At 38.6% G+C, this 7,875-nt stretch overlaps 1 long non-coding RNA gene across 1 annotated transcript; it reads right to left on the bottom strand.

Annotated features, from left to right (window-relative positions):
* Positions 1-2,400: 2,400 nt before the first annotated feature.
* Positions 2,401-5,871, bottom strand: LOC142179491 (uncharacterized). Its single transcript, XR_012707794.1, has 2 exons — positions 5,355-5,871; positions 2,401-2,650 (listed from the first exon to the last, which is right to left on the bottom strand). It is a non-coding gene; the product is annotated as an uncharacterized LOC142179491 (long non-coding RNA).
* Positions 5,872-7,875: the final 2,004 nt, after the last annotated feature.

The raw sequence follows: 7,875 nt of genomic DNA, 5'->3' as shown, positions 1-7,875 counted from the left end.
GTTGGAGTTAAGGCTGGGTATATTGGTGAGGCAGACCCTTTGGTCCATGTCGTGACTCTGAAACAACCATGGCAAAATCATCATTATCCTTCTGACCCAGCAAGCTTCCTGTGTCATTCTGAATTGCTTGTATTGTGGCTTTTAAAGTAGAATAACTCATGATCTTGCTAGACTTCAACCCATCTTTTACCATTTCTCCCATTTTTACCACATCATTAAAAGACCTACCCACAGTCGTGATCAAATGCCCAAAGTAAGTTGGTTCTTGCGCTTGAAAAAAGTACTCGACCATCTCTTTTTCTTGCATGGGAGGATTGACTATGGCAGCTTGCTCTTTCCATCTGAGCCCGTATTCCCTAAAGCTTTCATTAGGCTTTTTTTCCATCTTGGCGAGGGACATACGATCTGGGATAATTTCTATATTGTACTGAAAGTGCCTGGCAAAGGCCTGAGCCATATCATCCCACGTGTACCACCTGCTAGCATCTTGATGGGTGTACCACTCCAGAGCTTCCCCACTCAGACTTTGACTAAAATACGCCATCAATAATTTGTCTTTCCCACCGACGCCTCTCACCTTACTGTAGTAGCCTCTAAAATGGGCCACGGGATCTCCATGTACATCATATAAATCGAACTTTGGCATCTTAAACCCATCAGACAGTTGGACGTCCGAAAACAAGCATAAGTCTTTATAATCCACGTCATCTGGCTCCCTATCCCTTGCATGTTTCTTAAAGACTGTTCTAAAATTTTCACCTTCCTGGATATCTCATCTTGCTTCATTATCTTAGCAGGCTTTTCGGTTTCACCCGGAGGCTCAAAATGAGGAATGTGAGAATATGGATCCGAGACTTTGAAAGTTGGTTCTGGAGCACAGTATTGGGCATCGAGGACTTTAAACACAGTCTCGTTAGAGGATCGAGGAAAAATAGCTGGAGGAGGAGCTACAAGAGCATGAGTGGCCAAAGGAGCGGGATATGATATGCTTTTGAGGGGTGGAGTATGAAAAGGTTGTAGGGAGATATCAACAGCAGTGGGAACCTGGACGTGTGATAGTGATGGGATAGTTGCAGGGTTTTCAATGTAGTTAGTGGGGAATGAAGGTGGAGGATGCCCCCTGATCCAAGACTGATACATTTCTGCCATCCATTGTTTCACCCTTTGGACCTCTTCAATTCAGTTTCCGACTCCACAAACTTCCTCGACGGGTCAACAACTCCTGTGCCCCAGTCTTTGCTAGCCATGGATACCTTGCTCTTTGACCTTGTGTTGTATGTATAAGTTACTTAAGAACCACAAACCAACCACCCTTCTGCTTAATGAAGATAACAAAGAAGAACAAAATGAAGTCATCATGTTAGCGTTAGGGTATTTAACAGCTGCAAATATCACATTGTGTGCAATGCACCTAGCAAAAATTAACGGTTCAAGAATGATTTCGAGGGTCACAAGGTCACTTGGCATCATCCCAATTTGTCCATTTGAATCTTCTATTTTCTTTTCTAACACTTCTTGGCTTGCTCATTTTCCTTTCTCTTCTCTTTTTTTTAATCATCACTCTTTTCTTTCTCTCATTTCTCACATCCCATAATTTCATCATCTTTTTTTTTCTCTTTTTCCCTTTTTTCCATATTCTTTTAATAATAATAAAAATGATTCGATCGAACCCTATGTAGGTTGCCTACATATCATGACATCGCATGAATCAGACCTTTGCATAGTTCTGGAAGATCAGAAATAAACAAACCAACATTCTCTTTTTCTTTTCCCTCCTTTTTTATGACAATCTGATGAGAAAAGCGAAATAAAAAGAAGCAAACCTTTTTTTTTTGAATTTTTCTTCTTTTTGAAACAAATACTCTACGGAAATTATTAAGGAACAAACCCTAGAAGAGAATTTTGCTTTTGTTTTGTAGGAAGGAAATCTAGAGATTAAACCACAGAAAAATATTCTGAACTTGCATTTGATATCCCTGAAGAAGGATTTCGAAGCGAGAAATGAATAAGATAAAAGATATTTTTGGATTTCAGTTTTTGATTACCTAAAGGGGAAATTCTAATGATAAACAAAAGATAAAGTATATTTTTTTTCTATGTACAACATCCTAAAGTTCTAATGAAAATAAAAAGGCCTTTTTTTCATTTTTCACTATTTTCCCAAAGAAACACCTCAAAAGAAAATCTTTTTGGATTTTGGAAGTAACACCATAAAGAAAGCTTTTAAAGAAGTACTAAAATAAAAATTCTCTTTTTTTAAGTCCTAATATACTAAAGGGAATATAAGAATAAATTTTTATTTTAAGTTCTAGCTATTAATTGCCTAAAGGAAAAATCACATCAAACAATTTTTCAATTTCTAGGAGTAGTATTCCTAATGGAAATTCTAACGGAAATATAAAAACGCAAAATATCCCTTTTTTGGATTTTTGATTTATCACATCTTTTTCTAATACAATATAGGAAATACAAAAACAAAAGACCCAACATTACTGTACAAAACTAGAAGGTAAAAGACGACATAAAAAAAACAACAGACTCAAAACATAATAACTAAAAAAATCTCCTTAAGCAAACTCCTGACTGGATGGTCCTAAGACGTCTGTCATGCCTAAACTTCGCTAAGTAGATCCACACCTGTATGAGAAAACTGAAACCAACACTACGTGAGACAATAACATTCCTTACTAGGCACATGCCAGATATGATTGAATCTACTTCTGCAAAATTAACATATGCGGCTAAAAGTGGATAAATGCAAGATTTGGCTAAGACCCCGCAAAGCCAAGAACCTAAGACTTACTAGGAAGACCGGACCCTACGTGGGTTGCCTACGTATCACGCCCCGAAAGACGAGAATCAGGTATGCATAGTTCGGGCAGATTAGATACGAGCGAGAATTAAAAAAACTAATTTAGAGAAGAATGATGAAACATATAAACTTATTTTTGATTTTCTTTTCCCCTCTTTTTTTTTGATTTTCGAAAAATGATGAAAAAGTGCAAAATCTTTTTTTTTTTGAATTTTCAAGCTCTTTTTTTTCTTAACAAAAATGTGACAAAAATATAATTGGGCCCTACTCGCTTTATCCTCACACTTCAGCCTCTCTCTTTTTTCTCTTTTTTTTTTCATCCGCCCTCAGTTATCATTGGTCCACCAAATGACCCTTTTACCCTTGAAGAAATGCAACATGTAGCACATAGGATGCATCAAGATAGTATGTTATTTTGGGTACACCTGTCCTATACGGATCCAACCCCTGTGTTGAGTCCCCAAAGTCAAATGCACGTGATGCAAACAAATGTTCCTACCTGAGATCGGGCATGAAGCTATGTTTTTCTAGGTTTAAATCCAGGGGTTTTGTTCTAGACTTGGGTACCCGAGCGGACAACTGGGGCCGAAGAGGTGGAAACGTACCGGGAGCACTGACGTCTACCCAGCCTTGTCGCTTGCCCAGCCTCGTTCTATTTGGTATAATTTCTATAAAAAAAGCGGGCCACGCGAACATGTGCACCATTTTCAGGAGACTCAAAGGGGTGGCGTAAGAAGGCAGTTATATACAGTTCAAACAATATCAAAGCAGTAAACAGATAGCATTTAGCATAAAAGGTTCACATAATACAGTAATATCAACAATAAATAAAGCCAAGTAAAAATCATGTTAACAAGCTCAAAATCTTGAACCCTGAACCAGAGATTCTGGGTTCTTGTCCTTAGAAGAGTCGCCAGAGCTGTCACACCTCCTTTTTAACACCCCCGGGCGCGGGTGTAAGGGAGTTTTTTCCAATTTAAGTGACGATCGAAACGGGATTATTTATTTTAAAAATCAGAGTTGCTACTTGGGATAATTTATGGTGTCCCAAGTCACCGGTTTTAAAAATCCCGAACCGAGGAAATTGACTCTATTTACGGTCTGCGAACACAGAAATTCGGGTAAGGAATTCTGTTAATCCGGGAGAAGGTGTTAGGCATTCCCGAGTTCCGTGGTTCTAGCACGGTCGCTTTGATCATACTTGGCTTATTAAATTGTTTAATTACTCATTTTAGAACCTATGTGTATTTACCTTTTACCGCTTTTTAATTAAGAAAATTATCTTGCAACGAGACACGCGTATGTGTACCTATTTGTTTGGCGCGTCAAAAATTATGTCACGCGAACGTGTCCACAATTAGTAACGCTTTATTATTATTAAGAAAGTTTGGCCAAAGTTGCGCGAACGCATACTTCAGTTTTGTTTTTAGGATCGTAGTTATGTCACGCGAACGTGTCCACAACCACGATAGTATTTTAAACGTGCCTAAAGCAAACTACGAACATTTATCGATTTTTATATATGAATCATAAGATTAATACGAGGGCCATGGGTGATTAAATTGGATGGCACACCTCGGTCTATTTTTAAGAAAATTTAAGCGGACTATTAATAACAATTTATTATTAAGAAAGTTTGATCGAAGTTGCGCGAACGCATACTCCGAATTATTTTAGAAATCGTAATTATGTCACGCGAACGTGTACACAATCACGATGATAGATTAAGAGCGTAGCCAGGAGAATACTAATGATATGAATTACTTGTAAAACAACAGAAGAAAAGCATACTTCCTCATCTCAAATAGCGTCGAATACTATCACATAATTAAAAATCATACTGCAACAAACTTATCATGATCCAAACTACAAAGCTCAGAAATTAAAACTTGGAAATTAGTAAAAGCAACGGTATTTTCAGTTCAAGAGACAATACTGGAAAGCAAATATCTACATGATAACATAAAATAAAGCAATTCACGTATAAAATGAGATTGATGCTGCTTAATGAGAAAATAAGCTCTAATTTTTGAATTGAAGAGATCAACTCTATTTTACTTATTTTTGAATCGTTCATCTAGCTAGATCATGGACTGTATTTCCATCAACAAGATTGAGGAATGTTCTTTATTTAGTTGAGAACTCCAAACCAATTGACACAGAAATCAACCAACAGTCCAAAACATCGAAATGCACTGTTGACCCAAGGATGTTTCTGTACGTGCAAATCTTCAAGAATGCCTTAGCGTCCCTGTATCTTTCTTCTTGACTCTAATTTAATAAAATGGGAATACAAAGCCACACTAAACATAAGCAATTCATTTGTTACCATTATCCATGAGCAATGACAAGAATAGCAAAACTAGGTAAATTTAATTTCTTCATATAAGAATAGCAAAGTTTGAAGCTCCAGAAACAAAACTAGGTAATATTCACAAAGAATAACACTTCCAAAAGCTACAGAGCAATATTTAAAAGGGAAGCGAACAACTGTAGAAGCTACAAAAAGCAGATTTGAAACAGAAATGTGAAATCGACAAACCTAGAACCAGCACCAATGACTGAACATGGTAGGACTCAACGTCAACTTCCAAAGCCTCAACGACGACCTCTAACTCGGAAACGGACAATGACTTCAACAAAGAACCGATGGAAACAGCCATCCAAACTCCATTGGGAAAACTCGAAACTCGCCGGAAGAGGACTCGAAATGAGCTTTTGGACACTTACTGCTTTCAGCTTTTACTTATTTTGTTTTCTTTACTGTTCTCAATTTGTTTTTCGTTTTGGACTGAAGGTTGTCAGATCCAAAATGAAGAAGCCAAGGTCTGGTCGTGATGGAGAAGGTGAAGGTTTCAGGCGGTGAGGGAGCGGTGGATTAAGCTTCAGGGGTGTTGGAATGGAGGATTTCTCTTTCGGTTTCTTTCACGTGAAAGCTGAAGAAGAAGACGTTATGGGGGGGATCCCTATTTTGCGGCGCCTGACCTCTCTTTGTGAGCTTTTTAGGCGTTCCTCTTTTTTTTCTTCCAGCTCATTGTAGGCATTACCTATAATATAGGTCTAGGTTTTAGGTGTATTTTTTGTGTATTTGCCAATTAGTCCCTAGGTCTTTTTGTTAGAGTCTTTTTATTTATTTTTTGTTCCAAAGAAAAGTCTAGAAGGGTCCCTAGGGTTAGCTTAATGGGTATTGGGTATTGGGCCAAGAATTGGGCTCTAAAACTCTTAAAATTGTGGTCTAACACCTTAATTGACTCCTTTTAAAATAAGATATAAATACTACACAATGCTAAAGCTAATCTTAATTAATTAAACCAAACATGAAACTATTTTTTGTGTTTTCAAGATTATATAAAAATAAAAATAAAAATAAGGTGTTATTTTATAAATTTTTATTTAAATTTATGAAAGATTTTTGGAATTTTCATTTTTTTTTGTGACGAAATAAAGTAAAAGAGTCAAAATTAGTTGAAATAAAGATATTAGGCCTAAACTAAATATTTACGTGCTAAAGTATGAAAAATCTTGGGGAGGGTCAAAAATCACATGTCTACATCAGCTTGGTGAAAAATTTGATCTAAATGCGGCACCGGTTGCTCGAGAGGGTAATAAGGTCTGCGCCATGGAGGCGACCAATCATCATACTCCTGCCATGTATACTGATATCCGATATCAAAGGTAGTACCGTGACGCTTCAGCTGTATCGGCTTAGTAATACCCTGGAGATTCTTTCCAAGCCCTTTGCCGGGTTCATACCCGAACCATGCCAGTATGCTTTCTATTTTGCTATTCCATCATTTGTCCTTTTCAACGGCATTGACACGTTTGATGTGATGATATGTTTCTCCTCTTAACCTTCTTCTGTTTCCGATAACCGGGATGGTTTGACTGGTGTAAATAGGGTTACTCCCATCTCCGTGAATGATCAATTCCAGATGGTTCCATTCGAATTTCACGGCTTGATATAGTGTGGAAGCCACGTCCCCGGCGGCATGTATCCATGGTCGGCCTAACAGAAGATTGTATGAGGCTGATATGTCGAGCACCTGAAATTTAACGTCGAACCAAGTTGGCCCCATGTGTAGACAAAGATTATTTCCCTAATTGTGGCCCTTTGGGACCCATCGAAAGCTTTTATGTTCATGCTCCCTGCCCGTATTTCATGGAAACCTTTGCCCAGTCTTTTCAAAGTGTCCAACGGACAGATATTGAGGCTTGAACCTCTGTCAATCAAGGCCCTGGCAATGAACTTGTCTTCAAATTGCACTGTGATATGCAATGTTTTGTTGTGATTTAACCCTTCAGGCGGCAACTCATCCACGTGGAAGATTATCTTATGACTTTCCAGTACCTTCTCTACCATATTGGACATCTCTCCGCATGTGATATTGTTGGGCACGTAGGCTTCACTCAACACCTTCATCAAAGCATTCTTATATGCATATGAATTTTGCAACAGTGAAAGTATGGATATATTAGCTGGGGTTTTGTTCAAATGATCAATTACGGAATATTCCCTTGCTTGCACTTTCCTCCAAAGGTCATCTGGTCTTGTTTCAATGACAGGCTGCTTGGTAGCATCATCCTTACTTGGTCCTCCCAAGTGTGCAGGTGTATAGATTCTCCCGGTCCTGATCATTCCTTGCGCATCATCGGGTTCCTCCATATTTGCCTTTCCTTTTCGCCTAGCCTCGGCAACATAATCCCAGGGTATTGCTTTTGAGTCAAAAGGAGGTGTGGTTGATATTGTCACTGTGAAAGGTGTGACTACTTCTACTTCATATGGAGCAGGGGTGGCCACAGGTGGAGCCACCTCTACCTCAAATGGAACTGATGCAGCTATCTCAACCTCGATTGGTGACTGAGTCTATACCACAATAGGAGTAAGTGTGACTAAGGGTTTAAAGTCATCGCCTTCCCGAATAAGCCCAATCGACCCCTCAGGGTCCCACTCTTCGTTTGTTTCTATCACATGTTCCCCACCACCTTTATGATCAGGGAGAGGGTTATTGCAAACATTGGGTGTGGCTTCCTTTGCCTGTATGACCTTGTTGTCAATCAGTGTC

This window comes from Nicotiana tabacum, chromosome 3 (genome assembly GCF_000715075.1).
Source record: "Nicotiana tabacum cultivar K326 chromosome 3, ASM71507v2, whole genome shotgun sequence".
NCBI classification, from domain to species: Eukaryota; Viridiplantae; Streptophyta; class Magnoliopsida; order Solanales; family Solanaceae; genus Nicotiana; species Nicotiana tabacum.
The sequence above is the reverse complement of the archived record's forward strand: the minus strand, read 5'-3'. Positions and strand labels throughout refer to the sequence as shown.